A 16,969-nucleotide genomic window follows, 5' to 3' on the forward strand; every position below is an offset into this window, starting at 1 on the left:
ACAGCCTGGCATTGCCTGGGGTCCGCTGCCAGGCAGCTTGAATGCACATTGGACAGTCTTCCTCTTTCTAGTCTGTGAGGCCCTGTGCATCAATCCTGTGGTCATGCACCAAGAATGCTGGCCTTCCTTTCTCTCTTTTGCCATGCAGTTCTGGAAATGTGGAGAGGTTCTGGGTGTTCTTTAGCCACAAATGTGGAGTTTGGGAAGAGCCCATCTGGACAAGTTCCAATACCAGAGATGTACTGAGAGTCTCTTTCATCCTGAGAAAAGAGGAAGCCTGTTCTATAGGAGGGTTCCCAATTCAAGGAGTACAGTGGAAACCTACATTCAGGGTAGGGGTGTTGCTTCCTTCAAATCTTTGTTTCTCTGACTCGTCTTTTGGAGAGTCTGTTTTGTGAGGACTGTGGTGTCTTTATATCCTTTCTAGTATGACTTGCTGTGGGCTGGGCCAGATGAAGGTAAGCACAGCATGATGCTGAGCATCCCCAGTGAAACTTTCCTGGTGGATTTCATGAGTGGGGATTCATGACTCTCACAATCCATCCCCTGCCCATACACAAATACACTTTGCAATCAATGACTCCATTGCCGTGGGGAATTTTTGAGCATCCCCACCTTTGAGAAAAGATGCCCAGTTTGACCTACAGTTGAGGTCTTTTCTGTCTTTGTGGCTGCAGGAAAGAAGCCGGAGACTTGTGCAGTGCCTGAAAAGAAAAGGTAAGCAGCTCCTTGGTCCCTTTGGATGTTCTTTCTGCATTCTGGGTTTCATCAGGTCAGAACCTCTGGTTTTGTGTTCCCAAGAGGGACCGAAGGTCATCCTGTCACAAGGCTTAAGCTTCCTGGGTTTTTGGGTGCTTCTCTCCAGGATCCATTGGTTTTTTTTATTTATTTTTTTCTTCTTCCCCCATTTCCATCTCCTGCTGTATGGACTCTTCTCTTCAGGACATGTCATCAGACTATCATTTGAAGAGATGACCTACCCAGCCATTAATTCTGTTTTAGTGAGAGTAGCTGGTTGCTGTAATGGAGGCAGTCAGTGCCTGACATTCCAGGTCTTCTGAGCAAGTCCCTAGGCACCATGCGAGTACATGGCATCAAAGCAATGGCTGTGGGGACTTCCTCTGTCCAAGGTAAGGGATTAGGCATTGAACTTTGCCTTGGAGCACTCCAGTTTCAGGAGAAGAGTTCACGGGTGCACAGAAAGGAAGTGATACAGGCAGTGGACTGGCAGGGGTATGAATGTGGAGAATTGCCCTCTATGTGTTCATAGGATCTCTTCTACCCACTTTTGGGAGTGGAGTGACGTCCTTTGAGATATGTCTTCCAGTCTCATGTTCTTTCTTGGCATTCCCAGGCCAAATACCCAAAGGTCACGAGGTTCTGCCCTAGTGAAGCTTGCCTCCAACAGGAGAGCTTTGCAGGCTTTACAGGCCCCAGGAAACGGGATTGGCCTGGGTGTCCATCATTGGATGAGAGGGTGGACCAATGAAGGCCCCTGAACTGACAGCATATTCGGACATTATCTTAAGGACTTAAATGTCAGGAACTCGTGTGAAACCTGAAATCATGACTCTCAAGTGTAAGAAACATGCCTGCCTGGCCTTGTCATGCACATGTTCTCTCAGGAAAAGGCAAGTTGCTCCTTGATCCCTTTTGATGTTCTTTCTGCATTCTTGGTTTCATCAGGTCAGATACTGCGGGTTTGTGTTCATCAGAACACATGAAGGGAGACCTGTCATGAGACTTTTATTTTCCTGGATGCTTCTTTTGTGGACACATTTTTTTTCCCATGTAGTAGTCACTTTTCTATTGTTATAATAGAAACACTGGCCCAAGGAACTTATAGAAAGAATAGTTTATTTAAATTTACTTTTCCAAGGGAATTACAGTCCATCATGGCTGGGATGCATGATGGCTGGAGGTGGCTGGACCAGGAGCAGCAGAATCCAAGCTCTCACATCATCATGTAGTCACAGGGAGCAAAAGAGTGACTAGAGATCTAACAAGGATTAATATCTCTCTAAGCCCAACCCCAATGATGGGCTTCCTCCAGGATAACCACACCTCTAAATCCTCCTATAACTGCCATCATCCAGGGACAAAACCTTCAAATACTTTGAGCTTATGGGGGGACATTTTCATTCAAACCACTAAATTCCACCTTCTTCCCCTCATAGTCTTATGATCATATAAAATGCAAAATGCATTTAATCCAACTTTAAAAGTCCCCATAGTCTTTATCAGTCTCAATACTATGTCTCAATACTATTTAAAAGTCCACAGTCCAGTCTTTTCTGAGACTCAGGAAAATATATTAACAGTAAGCCTCTATACAATCAAAAGACAAATTACATGCTCCTGACATACAGTGGAACTGAATCCACATTACCATTTCAAAAGGGAAGAATAGAGGTGTTCGGGGTCTGAAGTATTCCCTGAATTGACCACTGGACACTGAGACTCAGGAGAACTTAACTGCTTTATTGAGACTGACCAGCCAGGCATTCAGGCAGGCTTGGGAGCTACAATGTGACCCAGAGCCATGGTAATGCAGGGCCTTTAAGCACAAAAACCTCAAAGCAGGGGATTTCTACAGAAACCATAAACATAAGAACCAGGAAAGGATTTAAACAATCTTGGGCTGATTTCCAGATCCTTAATCTATACAGCCATTGGCTAGCTTACCTGAGGCAGAAGGTTCTTCCTCTTCTGCCCTGGACCATTCCCATAGAAATCATAAACAGATGTACCAGGAAAGGGTTTGAACAATGGACAGGATTTCCAGAGTCAGGTGGAGGGCGTCTCTTTCTCAGAGGACAGGGAGGGGATCTGAGGGGCAGTTTCCTTCATTCCCCCTTTTGTTTTGGAAATCTTCTTGAATCAAACCATTGATTCATATGTGCAATCTAGGGGATTGTAATGGTCCCTCATAACCATCAGTAGTACAGTGGAGACCCTTTGTTTAACAAACTTGACTAGAATATTAAAAATACAGGGTCCGAAGGTTAACAGTACTATAAAGATTAAGATGGGACTTGGCAGAGCAGTGATAAGGGTGGTAAGCCAAGGCAACCCAGAGAATAGGGACTCAAACCAGTTTGGGAAACTTTTTCTGAGTTCTCTTTCTAAAAGACTCTCTTTTATTTGGTCCAGGGTGTCTTTAATCACACCTGAGTGGTTGGCATAAAAACAACATGTTTCTCCCAGAGCCATGCAGAGTCCACCTTCCTTGAGAAAAAAAAATAGAGACCCCTTCTGTTTTGTAAGACGACTTCAGCTAGTGAGTCTACCTGTTGTTCTAAGTAGGAGGCAGTGGCATGTAATTTCCTAATGTCTTTATCAACCTGTTGGCTCAAGATTCTCAAGTTTTCATTACTGGTGACCCAGGCTGCTCTTCTATGGTGGCGGACCCTGCTATCCCAGTTCCCACGAGGAGGGGAAATAAAATGGAGGCTGCCATGGCTCTTCAAGGCTGAGAGACCCATATGATGTCTTCCAGCATCCACTCCATAGTAATAAACCTGGGCATGACATGTACCAGTACACAAAATTCCTGTCTCCCTATGAAATACTGGGGGTGCAAACAAAGGGTTAGGCCAGAGGAGAAAGCAAACCAAGTGGAGCGGGGAGCAGCAAGCAATTGGGTGTCTCCTATAGACCAGGTGTTCCCGGATAAAGTATAGGACTGATTACAAACCCCAAGGTAGGGAGAAGTAGTCAAAGGATATTCTTTGGACATGAAGCATAGCCCCTACCCCTTCAGATCCCCTAAGGTGAAAGTAGTTTCCCAAGAACATGAGGCAGTGCCATTCAGGGGAACTATTTCTAATTCCTCCCTTTTTGCAGTGAGGGCAAAACCTATGTAGTAGGCTGGTTGGGGATCCAGGCAGAGCCAGCAGTCTTTGGCCATCTCAGGGCTTATGTTATTTAAATACTGGAAGGTAGCCTTCATGGTATTTATAAGGGGCTCCCCCTCTAGAAGGGGAGGGAAATCTTCATCCCTCAGAGGCATCGTCTTCATAGTCAGGAGAGTGGTCAGGCTGGGGACCAATTTATTTGGGGTTTCTAAAGGAGGGAGAGCTTAATCTGACTTAAGTTCTGCCAAAGGTCCTATGGGTTGAGGTGGTACAGGTTTTGGGAATGTTTGAATTGTAAATAGGGTTCCAGAGTCCATGCCAGATACATGGGCCTTCAGTCCCCATGTGTGGCCTGTGTCCCGTTTCTGATCCATAGTAAAGACATCCCATTGTTTTAGAGTTACAATAAGAGGGTTACAGGTCTTGGGGACCTGCAAGATCTATTTTTTTCCAACTGAATATTGATGTGTGGATCTTGTCATTCAAGTGGATACCATGTTGGAGACCATGTCTCACAACCCCAGTAAGCACAGTAATAGCTTCCTTCTTCATCACAGTCAATCCCAGTGTTCACTGGGCATGTGTAGAAGGCAGTTCTTAAGGCTTTTTATTCATCAATGGTGTTGGCCCTACATCCAGTAGCAAGCCTCTGTGCCATAACTCCCCCATGACCACCCATTTGGTATCCCTCATGCTTTCGGGTGGCCTCTCTACCCAGTGTTGACCATAAGGAACATATGTTGGTTTTAAACTGGGGAGCAATCTGAGGGTTAGGAGGTGTCACCTCCATAATAACCTTTCCTGTATGTGTATCGGGTAATTTCCAGACATATGTCTGGGGCTGGTAGACTCCTTGGGGGGCCATTCCAGAGGGTAGAATCAGCAGGAGCAGAGTCATAGTGACCCTGGGGGAACGGGTGAATTGTCTTTTACCAATCAAAGTTTCAGGGGGTCTCCTGGGTGATGTTGGACCTTCCATTTTTCTTGGTCAACCTGGGCAGGCTTGGCGTGTGAGTGATGAATCCAGTTGCACAGTCTGTCCACCTGTACTGCTGTGGGAGTCATCAGGATCACAGTGAATGGTCCTTTCCACCGAGGACCATTGGTTCTTTCCAGTGTCTCCTTCTGATGTTGCTTTATCCAGACAATGTCTCCAGGTTGGTAAGGATGTGGAGCAGCTGGAGGCAGTTCATGCACATGCTGGATCAGGGGGGTGGAGGTGCTCCTGCATGGCTTGTAATGCCCTAAAGACTGGAGGATTTCATGATTAGATATTTCAGCCAACAGTTCTGACTTTAATCTTGGAACCAGGGGAGGGAGTCTTCCGAAAAGAATCTCAAAAGGAGTTATTCCCTGGATATAGGGGGAGTTTCTAACCCTGAGGATGGTAAAAGGGAGGTGAGTCACCCAGTCTGCACCAGATTCTAAGGTTAATCTCCGTAAGGGTCAGATTCATCCTCTCTACCTGTCCTGAACTCCAGGGATGGTATGCACAATGTAGTTCCCAATCTATCCCCAGGGCCTTTGCTAAGGCCTGAATTACCTGAGAGACGAACACTGGTCCATTGTCAGATCCTAACACCAGGGGCACACCAAACTTGTGAATGAGTTCATCTAGCAACTTCTTGGCAACTGTGGTTGCCATTTCCTTCTTGGTGGGAAAGGCTTCTACCCATCCTGAAAAGGTATCTACTAAAACCAGTAAATATTTATATCCAAACTGTCCCAGCTTTACCTCAGTGAAGTCTACCTCCCAGTGGACTCCAGGGGCAGCCCCTCTTTCATGTTTTCCTGAGGATTTATCGTTTTTCAGGTTGGCATTAGTCATCTGGCATGCCATGCATCCGGAGGCGATGTCCTGTATGGTGGCTGTTAAGGAAGGAAACTGGAAGCATCTGGTTAGTAACAACCTGATTTTTTCTTTTCCCATGTGTATTCCTTCATGAAGTTGGCAAACTAGCATTTCTCCAAGGAGGTGGGGGAGGATGACCTTGCCACCTGAAGTGTGTCTCCATGCTGAGGAGACATACCCATTTGGAATTGTCTGGAAATATTTGTCATCCTCTTCTGTGTATGAAGGCTTTTCAGAGAACGTAGGATCTGACAGGGCTAGGAGAGCAGGTTTGGATGGGGATTCTGCTATTTCCTTGGCAACTTGATCCGCCTTTTGGTTTCCTCTGGCCTCAGGTGTGTTGTTCTTTTGATGTCCTGGGCAAAGAATGACTGCCACCCTTTTGGGCATCCATATGACCCTTAACAAATCAATCATCTCTTCTATGTGTTTAATAGTCTTTCCTTCTGATATCAGGAGGCCTCTTTCTCGATAGATGGCCCCATGTACATGAACAGTGGCAAAAGCATACCTACTGTCAGTGTAAATGTTGACAGTCTTGTCCTCTCCCAGTCTTAGGGCCTAAATCAAGGCTATCAGTTTGGCCTTTTGTGCAGAGGTTCCTTTTGTTAGGGCTTCTGCCCATAGGACATCCTCTTGGGCGACTACTGCTGCCCCTGCATACCTAACTCCATCTTTCATGTAACTACTCCCTTCTGCGTACATCACCAAGTCGAGTTTCTTCCACGGTATGTTGGTGAGATCAGGTTGGCTTCCCTGGACATGCTGTAGCAGTTCAGAGCAATCATGGTGCACCGCTGTCTCAGACTCAGTCTCAGGGAGCAGGGATGCGGGGTTTAAGGCACTGGTCACCACATATGGTCAGGCAGGGCACATCTAGTAGGAGAGACTGGTAATGAGCTAATCTTGTATTTGTGAGCCAGCGATCAGGCAGTGCCCTCAGCATCCCTTCAATAGTGTGGGAGGTGGTCATAATCAGTTGTTGTCCCAAGGTGAGCTTATCAGCGCCCTTAACTACGACTGCAGTGGCCGCTATGATCTTCAAACAGGCTGGCCATCTAGCTGCTACTGAGTCTAAATTTTGAGAGGTAGGCTACCGGTCTCTTCCAGGGGCCCAAAGTTTGAGTGAGTACGCCCTTTGCTACACCAAACTGTTCATCTACATAAAGGTAGAAGGGCCTCGAGATGTCAGGTAGGACTAGGGCTGGTGCAGAAGTGAGGACCTGTTTTATGTTGTCAAAGGCCTGCTGTTGTTCTTCTCCCCAGGAAAATGATGAGAGTCCCCCCCTTGTTACTTCGTATAGAGGCCTGGCCAGCTCTGCAAAACCAGGTGTCAACAGGCAACAATATCCAGCTGACCCCAGGAATTCCCTGACTTGTCTTTGACTTTGGGGAATGGGGATGTCCAGGATGGACATTTTCCTTGCAGAGGAAAGCCTGTGCATACACCCTTCCAATTGAAACCCTAGATACTGTACCTCCTCCTGGCAGATCTGTGCCTTTTTAGCTGATATCTTGTACCCCAGGCATTGAAGTTCCTTCAACAAGTCTTTTGTAGCCTCTAGGCAAGGAGTAAATCATCTACATATTGCAGAAGAGAAACTTGGGGGTTGGCAGTTCGGAACCCTAGGAGGTCTTCATACAAGGCCTTGTCAAAGATGGTGGGAGAGTTCTTAAATCTTTGCGGAAGCCTTGTCCTGGTCAGCTGGCCACTGAACCCTTAGCTCCCCTGTCCAAGCGGATATTGTAAAAAGCATCTTTCAAATCCAGGATGGTATTAATCATCCTGTCAGGGGCCAGGGAGCTCAGGAGGGTGTAAGGATTAGGCACAGTGGGGTGTATGTCCATGACTCTCTTATTCACCTCAGATCCTGCATGGGTCTATAGTCATCAGTGCCTGGTTTCTTCATGGGGAATAAGGGGGCGTTCCAAGGGGATTGACAGGGACTAAGATGTCAGATTCCTGAAGTCTTTTTAGGTGAACCCACATAAAGGCTTGTGCGTCAAAGGATATAACGGGTATTGTCATACCTGGACTGGGCTAGCAGTGGCTTCCAGAGAGATCATCACAGGTGGTCAGTGGGCTGCAAATCCTGGGGGGGTTTCCCTCGGCCCAGACCTGAGGGATCTCCTGCATCAATTTAGCAGTTATGGACAGCAGTTGGTCCAGAGGGGGCACTTTGTGAGGATGGTGTTCATCCTCAGCCCGCAGGGTGAGAACAAATCTGGTGGTCTCTACATTGACCTTATCTTTGTCAAAATGATTTGAGGCACTGAGTTTACTTAGCAAGTCTTGGCCCAGCAGCAGGTAGGGAGAGTCAGGGATAACCATGAAGGAATGTTGGACCCTCCCTGTGCCCAAGTCAGCAGTCCTTTTTATGATCCAAGGGTAAGTCCGGCCACCCGTGACCACTTGAATAAAAGTTTGTCATCCTGTCAGGGGCCCAAGGGGGTCTCTTCAGAACCGAAAAGGTGGTGCCAGTATCGACCAGAAAGTCAATAGGCCTCCCTCCCCACCTTCAGGCTTAGCTGGGACTCAGGGAGGGGAGATGAGCTCTGACCCCCTCAATCTTTTTACTCAGGTACCTTTTGAGTTCCCTCATGTTTCTGAGGACAATCTCTTATCCAATGTCCCATCTCCTTACAGTAGGCACATTGGTCTCTCTTTAGGGGGCCAACCTGAGGGCCTGGTCCCCTCTGCCAATTCTGATCTCTGGATGGATATCTTCGGGGGGGGCATTCATCCTCTCTTATGGCCAAAGCCCATGCCAGTTTTAGATTGTGACATTCCTCATGTTCCTCCTGGGTCTCATGGTTATTGAAGAATTTTTAGGTGATTTCAAGCAATTCAGAGAGACTCTTACCTTCGAAGCCTTCCAACTTTTGCAATTTCTTTTGGATATCAGGAGGGTCATGAAGGCAATGTTTATTGCTCATTGATTTTCTGATGTCTCAGGATCAATAGGAATGTAAGCCCTGTAGGCCTCCTTAAGCCTCTTCAGGAACTGTGCTGGAGCCTCTGTCTGTCCCTGCAAAACCTGACTGACTATTGACAAATTTGTAGGCTTTTTAGCAGCAGCCTGGAGACCTCCCATAAGAATCTGGAGGTAGAGTTTGAGTGAGTTCCTACCTGCAGGAGTTTTAGGATCCCAGTCGAGGCAGTGTTGAGGAAAAACGTCCTTGATCTCCTCTTGATCCTCCATGAAGTGGTCGCTCTCAGATGGCACCTGTTTTGGGGCCTCTGAGAGGATCCAGGTATGTTCCTCAGTGGGAAAGAGAGTGAGGAGGAGTTGTTGGACATCATCCCAGGTGGGCTGGTAAGAAAGATAGTCTCCAGGAGCCCAATTAAAGCCTGGGTTTTTTCAGAGAAAGGAGGACTTTGTAATTTCCAATTATAAAGAGCACTGGTTGAGAAAGGAGAATAAACAAGAACACTGCAGCCAGAGGAAGCCAGTGGGGCCATAGCATGGAAGGGAAGGATGGCAGGGGTCATCTCAGGCCTATAGGGCTGGCCTGAATGTGTGTGGGGAGGCATAAGGAGTAGAGGGGTGGTCAGAGAAGGAGGAGTGTCAGGAGATCGAAGACAGGCAGGAGAAGGAGAGGGAGCAGAGGCAGGAGGAGGAGGAGGAGCGGAGGGGGATGAGAATAAGGGGGAGGGTCTAAAAGGAGGTCCTCCGTTGAAGGGGGAAGGACAGGAGGTGGGTGAGACCAATGAAGAGGCCATTGGGGCCCCAGAGACAGAAGGGAGGACTTTGAGGAAGAAAGGGGTAAATGGGGTTTAACCATTTGGGAAGCTTGTCCAAGAGGTAAAAATAAGCCATAATTTAGGGGACCAGGTCACGGTGTCCTGGGTTTCTGAAGATCATGGCTTGAACAGAAGAAAGTTTGTTAACATCAAAGGACCCAGGCGGGGACCAGTCACCATCAAAAGATGGCCATTCAAGAGAACAAAGGGTATGGAATTTCCCCAAATAGACGGTGTCTCCAGAGATTGTGGCCACCTTCTATAAATACTTAAAATGAGAAAGAATTAAGACAAGGGGAGTGTCTTCAGATGAAGGGAATTGACCCATGATGGTAAAGAAAAGGATTACACTGAAAGAAAGACAAACAAGAAACAGATCATGTAGATCTGTTCAAGACTTGACTGACACAGAATAAAGGTGCTGCGCATCAGAGAATTTCTGTGAGAGCGATTAGGGTTGACACTGAAGGCCCAGAGGGCACAAGCAATCAGCCATTCAGATGGAGGGTCAGGGCCTCCCCCATCTTCCAGCTCAGAGAGCATAACTGCATCCAGTTTCTCTCCCTTGAGCCGCCAGAAGTCCGGACACCCAAAACAGAAATCAAAATAGACTCACCATAGGAGAAACCAGATCTGATGTAGTCGGGTGCCAAACAGAGAACAAAAAAGACAGGAAAACAGACCTAGAGTCTTTTAGAGACTCCCGGACGAGCCCCCAAAATGTTGGGATACAAAGAATTCCCTGAATTGACCACTCGGACACTGAGACTCAGGAGAACTTAACTGCTTTATTGAGACTGACTGTCCAGGGATGCAGGCAGGCTCAGGAGCTACACTGCGATACAAAGCCATGGAAACACAGGGCTTTTAAGCACAAAAACTGCAGAGCAGGAGATTTCTATAGAAACCATTAACAGAAGAACCAAGAAAGGATTTGAACAATCTAGGGCTGATTACCAGAGCCTTAACCTATACAACCATTGGCTAGCTTACCTGGGGCAGAACATTCTTCCTCTTCTGCCCCAGGCCATTTCCATAGAAACCATAAACAGATGTACCAGGAAAAGATTTGAACAATGGAGAGGATTTCCAGAGTCAGGCAGAGGGCAGCTCTTTCTCAGAGGACAGGGAGGGGGTCTGAGGGGCACTCTCCTTCAGAGGCATAGTAAGGAAATATGTGACCCAAACAAGACCAAAAACCAGCAGGGCAAACACCAAATCCAGTAGATCCATGTCCAACTTCTGAGACTTTACTTTGAAAAGACTTAGATGTCTCAGCCTCTCTAACTTTGCTGCATGCAACACACATCTCTCTCTTGTTCTGGTACCACTACCTGTATGCAGGTCTTCTTGGCAGATGCCTCACAGCTCTGGCATCACTAACTTCTTGGGGTCTCCATTGCCAACCAGGCTTCACCTTCACAGCCTCATGAAATTGGCTATCAGTGCCATCTCTATGCAGTTAAATCCCTGCTTCATGCTGCCTGGCATCCAATGCTCTCTGAAATCTCAGAGGAAGAATTGATGACCCCTTCACTCTTCCATCTTTCATGCCTCTAAAGCCAGAACCAGGTGAATGACACTGCCAAGTTTGACTGCAAGTTTGGGGTGGACTCCAGCCTGCTTTATCCATTTTAGAAGCTTTTCTCTTCCATGACCCTTGCAGTATTTTCCTTTCACAAGTTGGAGGCTTAACTGGCTGTAGTCTTGACATGGAGGCACTCTCTCCACTGTTTAAGTCCAAATTTCTAGAGCCCTCCTTAATCACTTTAATCTCTTTATCAAAGGGATCTTCTCCAGCACATGCCAAGGCTCAAGCATTTATCTTCCTAGTGCTCTTTTTCGATCCAAGCTGTATTTCTTTCTGCCCCATTTACTCTTTTTCACTGTAGATCTGCATAATATTCACTATTAATATCCATGCCACCATTTCTACATTAGGCTGTCTTGAAATTTCTTCCACAAGAGAAATTAATCCATTGCTTTTCAACTTACCCTCAGGCAAGCTTTTTGGCTGTGGGCAGACTCCAGCCAGACTCTTTGCCAAAATGTCCAAAGTGTGCTTAAGTCCTTATTTCCTTCTGCGAATACATTGTTCTCAGTGCAACTTTCTTCCAGGTGTTTACTAGAAAGGCCTGTTAAGCTCTGCCTACAAGATTCAACCTCTTTTCTAGCCCAAACTTCCAAAGTCTTCTACATTTTTCCAAAACCCCACATGGTCAAGTTCTTCCAGCCAACAGCCCACTCTCTGGTAACAATTACCTTATTAGTCACTTTTCAGTTGCTGTTATAGAAACACTGATGCAAGCAACTTAGAGAAAGAGAGTTTATTTGAGCTTTCAGTTCCAGGGGAATTACACTTCATCATGGCAGGGAGGCATGGTAGCTGGAGGTGGCTGGACCAGGAGCAGCAGAAGCTAAGCTCTCAAATCATCCCAGGCACAGGAAGGAAGAGAGTGACTGGAGATCTGGAAAGGCTTAAGAACTCTCTAAGCCCACCCCCAGTGACGTACTTCCTCCAGGAGAGCTACACATTCTAAATCCTCCCAAAGCAGCGCCTCAATCTGGGGGCAAAATGTCCAAACACTTGGAGCCTATGGGGGACATTTTCATTCAAACCATCACACCCTGTTTCCATCTCCTGCTTTACGGACTCTTCCCTTCAGGAAGTGACCTCAGACAATCATTTAAAGGGATGACCTACCCAGCCATGAATTCTTCATCAGTGAGAGGAGCTGGTTGCTGTGACAGAGGCAGTGAGCACCTGACATTTCAGGTCTTCTGAGCAGGTCCCTAGGCACCATGCTGGTACATGGCATCAAAGCAATGGCTTCTGGGACTTCCTGTATCCAGGATAAGGGATTAGGCATTGAACTTCACCTTGGAGTGTTCCAGTTTCAGGAGCAGAGTTCATGGGTGCACAGAAAGGAAGTTGAACCAAGGATCTCTTTCCTCTTATCAGAAGAGTAAGCCCTTCCTGTAGGAGGAGGTACCAACTCTGGGAGTACAGTGGAAAATTAGATTCAGGGTAGGGGAGTGGCTTCATCCAGTTCTTTGTTTCTCTGACTCTGTCTTTCAGAGTGACTATTTTGTGAGGACTGGTGACAGGAAAGCATTTCTAGTTTGACTTGCTGTGAGCTGGGCCAGATGAAGGTAAGCACGGTGGGAGGCTGAGCATCCCCAGTGAAACTTTCCATGTGGGTTCCATGAGTGTGGAGTCATGACCCCCTCAATCCATCCCCTGCCCATACATATACACTTTTGAATCAATGACCCCAGAACCTTGGTCAAATTTTTAGCATCTCCACCTTTGAGAAAAGATGCCCAGTTTGACCTACAGCTAAGGTCTTTTCTGTGTTTCTGGCTGCAGCAAAGAAGCCAGAGCCTCGTGCAGTACCTGAGAAGGAAAGGTAAGTGGCTCTTCGAACCCCTTTGATATTATTTCTGCATTCTGGGTTTCCTCAGGACAGAACCTGTGGGTTTGTATTCATGAGAGGGCCCAAAGGGAGGCCTGTCCTGAGACTTTTAGCTTCCTGGGTGCTATTCTCCAGGGCACATTGTTTTTTTTTTTCTTTTTTCTTTTTTCTTTCTTCTCTTTTTCCATCTCCTGCTTTATGGTCTTCCCTTTGGGAAGTGACCTGATACTATCATTTGAAGGGATGACCTATCCAGCTATGAATTCTGTATCAGTGAAAGGGGCTGGTTGCTGTGCTGGAGGGAGTAAGTGCCTCACATTCTATGTCTTCTGAGAAGGTCCCTAGGCACTGTGTTGGTCCATGTCCTCAAAGCCATGGCTCCTGGGATTTCCTGTCTCCAGGGTAAGGGATTAGGCATTGAACTTTACCTTGGAGCACTCCAGTTTCAGGAGCAGAGTTCACGGGTGCACAGAACGGAAGTTGAAGAGGCTGCAGTGCTGGCAGGGGCATGAATGTACAGAAATGCCCTCTAAGTGTCACTGGGATCTTTTCTACCACCTTTTGGGAGTGGAGTGACGTCCTTTGAGATATGTCTCCCAGTCCCATGTTCTGCTTCTGCATTCCCAGGTTGAGTACACAATGGTCACTAAGGTTCTGCTCTAGTGAAGCTTTCATCCACAGGGAGAGCTTTGCAGGGTTCATGGGCCCCAGGAAATGGGATTGGCCTGGGTGTCCATTATCAGCTGAGAGGCTTGACCAATGAAGGCCTCTGGACTGACACCATTTCAGGACATTATCTTAAGGGCTGAAATGTCAGGAACTTGCGTGAAAGCTGAAATCATGACCCCTAAGAGTGAAATCCAGGCCCCAAACCTACTCGTCTGCCCTAGTCAGGCATGTGTTCTTTCGGGTGGAGGTTTGACATCCCCCCTGTTTACTCTGGGGAAGCAGTTATATATGGAGGCCTGTCTGTGGTCAGAATGGTGCTAAGGTGAGCCTGGAGATACCAGGGATGGGTGGGAAGGGGTAAGAGCTTCTCAGCCCATGTTTCCCTGACAGCATCCAGGGCCACATTAGTGCCACTCGACCTCTGCTGACAGAACATTCTAGTCCCAGGTTCTCATCTGGTGGCTCGTGTCCTTCTACTATCTCTAGAACAGCATATGTCAGGCTTCTCCACATTGAGAGTGTGGATGTTCTCAATTGGCAGTGTAAGCAAACTATCTCCTGTGCATTACTGTTCTTCTGCCCTAATCCAGCAGGCAGGCTCTTCTAGAAACAGCCTGGCAATGGAAATGGTTACTTGTGGAGAGAGTGCTTCTCTGGATCGATGATGAGACCAACTATCTGTGGATGCTGAGGGACTCATAACAAATGGCAATCTGAAGTTCAGATGTGTAGCCTCTGTGGAGCTGACTAAGATTCTCAGAGCTTCACATTGCTTTGGGCCTGCTGCCCAATAGGTCAAAGGCACATTGGTCAGATTTCTCCTCCTAGGCTGAGAGGCTGTGTGCATCAATCCTGTGGTCATGGACCGAGAGTGCTGGCCTTCCTTTCTCCCATTTGCCACACAGCTCTGGAAATGTGGAGGGGGCCAGGGTGTTCTTGAGCCACAAATGGGGAGGTAGGGAAGAGCCCATCAGGACAGGGTCCAATACCAGAGATTGTACTGTGGGTCTCTTTCCTCTTGCCAGAAGTGTAAGCCCTTCCTATAGGAAGAGATCCCATTTCCAGGAGTACAGTGGGAGCTTAGATTCAGGGTAGGTAGTTCCTTTTTCTGGGTCTTTGTTTCTCTGACTGTCTTTTGGAGTGACCATTTTGTGAGGACTGTGGTGTCAGGAAAGCCTTTCTAGTATGACTTGCTGTGGGCTAGACTAGATGAATGTAAGCACGGTGGGAGTTTAGTATCCCCAGTTAAACTTTCCATGAGTGTGGAGTCATGACTTTCACAATCCATCCTCTGCCCTTACGTGTACACTTCTGTATCAGTGCTGTGGGCAAATTTTTAGCATCTCCACCTATGAGAAAAGGTGCATGATTGGACCTAGAACTGATGTCTTTTCTCTCCTTTGTGGCTACAGAATTGTAGCCACAGCATCGAGGTGTACCTGAAACAGAAAGGTAAGTGCTCCTTGAGCCCTTTCAATGTGCTTTTTACATTTTGGGTTTCATCAGGACAGACCCTGTTGGTTTGTGTTCATGAGGGGTCCAAAGGGAGGCATATCATGAGGCTTTTATATTCCTGGGTGTGTCTCTCCAGGACACATCCTTTTTATTTCTTCTCCCATTTTGACCTCTTGCTTTATGGACTCTTCCCTTCAGGAAGTGACCTCAGACTGTCATTTGAAGGAATGACCTATCCAGCCATGAATTCTGTATCAGTGAGAGGAACTGGTTGCTGTTTTGCAGGCTATCAGTGCCTGAAATTCTAGGTCTTCTGAGTATTTTCCTAGGCATCATGCCATTAAATGGTATCAAAGCAATGGCTGCTAAGACTTCCTGTCTGCATTGTAAGACATTAGGCATTGATCTTCATCTTGGATCTCTCTATTTTCAGGAGCAGGGTTCAAAGGTGCTCATAAAGGAAGTTGAACAGGCTGCAGGGCTGCAGGCCATGAATGTACAGAAATGCACTCTAGGCATCTCTAGGATCTTTTCTACTACCTTTTGGGAATGGATTAACTTCCTTTGAGATATGTTTTCTCTTCCCAAGTTTCTCCTTTGTTGGCTCATGTCCTTCTACTATTTCTAGACCAACACATATCAGGCTTCTCCATGTTGAGTTCTGAATTGGCAATGTAAGCAAAAAGTCTCCTGTGCATTACTGTTCTTCTGCCCTAATCAAGTGGACAGCCTGTTTCTCTTCCACAAACAGCCTGGCTGTGAAAATCCTTATTTTTTTAGAGAGTGCTTCTCTGGATCAATGATGATACCAACTGTCTGAGGAAGTTGAAGGACTCAGAACAAATGACTATGTGAGGTCTGGTAGTTCAGCCCTTGTGTAGATGCCTAAGATTCTCACACCCTGGTTTGACTGCCGCCTCCTGCCAGACAGCTTGAATGTACCTTTGTCAGAATTTCTCATCCTATCCCATGAGTCCATGTACTTCAATCCTTTTGTCAGTGCCCAAGGGTGTTGGCCTTCCTGTCTCTCATTTGCCTTATAGCTCTGGATATGTGCATAGGCATGAGGTATTCTCAAGCCTGGCTATGATAATACTTATTTATTGAGATAGTGTATCTTTCAATTGATGATGAGAACATCTGGCTTATGTTGCTGAGAGACACATACAAGTGGCAATCTGAGGTACCGATGTATGCTCTTTGATAAGAATATTTCTGTCTCACTGCCTAGCTTGACTTTGGAGCTGTAAAGGACAATATGAAAATTCAGTGGGCACCCATTAGCATCCTATCTTTTGAGAGCATGTGGATATTTTGTGTTTTCAGTGTCCATGTCTCCTATCTTTTCTCTCATTAGCATGACCTCAAGAATTATATCCAAGACTCACAAAGCCAAATCATGCATATTTTTTAAATGGTTATTTGTCCTTCTGTCTGTGTTATTGGCAGACACAAATGACTCAGAAAATAAGAGATCGCTTGTGAGTACATTCTGTCCTAGTACAAATTATACAAATATCTCAAGGAAGTCACTGAATTCCAAACACATAATGTAATGATGTGTAAGGGTCATTTTATGCCAGGAAAGTACTACAGGGAACCCAGATGGTCAAATCAAGCTTTCACTGAATGGCTGATGGCTGGTGATAGCTCAATGGAAAGAGTGCTAGTTTGTATTGCAGAGAACTTGAGTTCAATTCCCAGCACCCACATGGCAGCTAACATTTGTCTGTAACTCCAGTTCCAGGAGATCTAATGCCCTCCTCTGATCTCCATTGGGATTGCATGACACAATTGTACTTATGTACATACTTACAATATAATCATTCACATAAAATAAAAATGAATTTTTTTTCATGGTCTGGAATCTTTATTTTGGTACAAAGTTCAGTATGTCATGAATAAGGTTGTGAGGAAGCTAATGTTGCAAGGGAAACTCAGATGAAGTTTTTTCTTTTTAAAAAAAATCATTTTT

General features: G+C 46.3%; 3 non-coding genes across 3 annotated transcripts; all 3 read left to right on the forward strand.

The window, feature by feature from the left end:
* Positions 1 to 14,194: 14,194 nt before the first annotated feature.
* On the forward strand, positions 14,195 to 14,261 carry LOC115070486. The gene has a single exon (XR_003849642.1). It is a non-coding gene; the product is annotated as a small nucleolar RNA SNORD109A (small nucleolar RNA).
* A 1,526-nt stretch (positions 14,262 to 15,787) lies between these two features.
* LOC115070487 lies at positions 15,788 to 15,854 on the forward strand. Its single transcript, XR_003849643.1, has one exon. It is a non-coding gene; the product is annotated as a small nucleolar RNA SNORD109A (small nucleolar RNA).
* Positions 15,855 to 16,115: 261 nt separating this feature from the next.
* Positions 16,116 to 16,181, forward strand: LOC115070490. Its single transcript, XR_003849646.1, has one exon. It is a non-coding gene; the product is annotated as a small nucleolar RNA SNORD109A (small nucleolar RNA).
* The last annotated feature ends 788 nt before the right edge of the window (positions 16,182 to 16,969 follow it).

This window comes from Nannospalax galili, unplaced genomic scaffold (assembly GCF_000622305.1).
Source record: "Nannospalax galili isolate Female #2095 unplaced genomic scaffold, S.galili_v1.0 scaffold135, whole genome shotgun sequence".
In the NCBI taxonomy this organism is placed as follows: Eukaryota; Metazoa; Chordata; class Mammalia; order Rodentia; family Spalacidae; genus Nannospalax; species Nannospalax galili.